This window comes from Struthio camelus, chromosome 32 (genome assembly GCF_040807025.1).
Source record: "Struthio camelus isolate bStrCam1 chromosome 32, bStrCam1.hap1, whole genome shotgun sequence".
Taxonomy (NCBI): domain Eukaryota; kingdom Metazoa; phylum Chordata; class Aves; order Struthioniformes; family Struthionidae; genus Struthio; species Struthio camelus.
Window position 1 is genome coordinate 4,017,638 of NC_090973.1, and position 1,515 is coordinate 4,019,152.

The window sequence follows — 1,515 nt, forward strand, 5'->3', positions numbered from 1 at the left end:
TCAAATAAGGGATGGAATTCAAGGAGAATAACAAAAATCAAACCAAAAAAAGGACAAAGCATTCTTTAGACATTCAACTTTATTTCACTACTTGTGACATTTCCCAGCACCTCTCAATTATATTCAATGTGAGCAAATACACCTCTCATTTCTTTTCCTTCTTGGAGAGCCCATATTCCAAACTGGACAAGATGGCACTTCTGAGTGCTTGGTTTTTTGCTCTCCAACTCTTCATTGCATAAAGGAGTTACCATCAATCAGAAACACATTTTTTTTGGCTTCATACACTCTCCTTCTAAAAGTAGTACAGCCTTACATTAACTGAGGTTCAGTACCCCATAGCAGTCACAGTCTAAACTTTGCCCTCTTTCATCTCTTCTCATCAAAAAGGGTGCACTCAATTGTATAAAGTGCATTTAGGAGTACTTTGGAAAAGACCTTGTTCTTTCTCTCTGTTTCTGTTCTAGGTGAAAAATCAGAAATGGTGAATGAATAGTGGGCTGCTTTGCAGCTTGTGGACTAGATCTGAAGCACACAGTCACTGAGGTAGATTAATACATACAACATGAGGAGCTGAAAGTCACTAAATAAAACACTGCTTGTTCAGCACACATCAAGTGAACTACAACTCACATCTCACTGCCTAGTAAAAGCCAGCGCTTCTTGGCCAGGATAAGTCTATTACTGACAAGGTAAGTCAATGGACAGACATGTAAAGATGTAACGACACCTTTTAAGCTGGAGTTGAGAAAATAAGTGCAGGCAGTCACAGTGTCCCACTGGCATAAGTAATACGACCTCGTCACAGTCTTTGTGTCCTTCAGGTGCTTCTGGGTCTTCCTCTATGAGGAAAACCTAGAAAATACAGCAAGCAAGAGACTAACTACCTCCAGGGAGAAACACTGGCTGCTATTTGGGGAGGGCAGTGTTTCATTCTTGGTGTCAGAAGAAGCCAAAAAAGCCAGACCGAAACTCAACACATTTCTGATCTCTGATCAAAATAATCTCGGTTTTTAGGCAAGCTAATACTTGTTCTCTGTTTTCTTCATTAGTTCTAGCCAATGATTTTCTATGCGTGTTTTCCAACCAGTAAACAGGAATGAATGCACAAGAGAAAAGCAAACTGCATTTTTATCAGTAGGCACAATAACTTCCATAGGTTGGTAGATGAATTTTATGGCAAGCCTGAGTCCCACGCTTCCCTGTGCAGCACCTATCACCACCACCAGAGACAAGATTTTCATTCGTGTGCATGCTGGCCCACAGGTGCTGCAAAGCATGAGCCTTCCACCTCCATGGCAGGAGTTCCAGTAGAAGCTGCTCTCAGTGCAAGGCCTTGCTCTCTCCCTGCACAAGGGCAAAGCCATCTCGTTGACTTGCACTTAGGCTGCATCCGCTAATTTCTCAGAGAGTTACTGTCCCCACCACTGGGAAAAGAAGAAAACAGCTTAACCACTGCTTTGCACACTACACACAAAAATCTGGGTGCCAGCTGCTTTGTGAAAGAAGGCATCA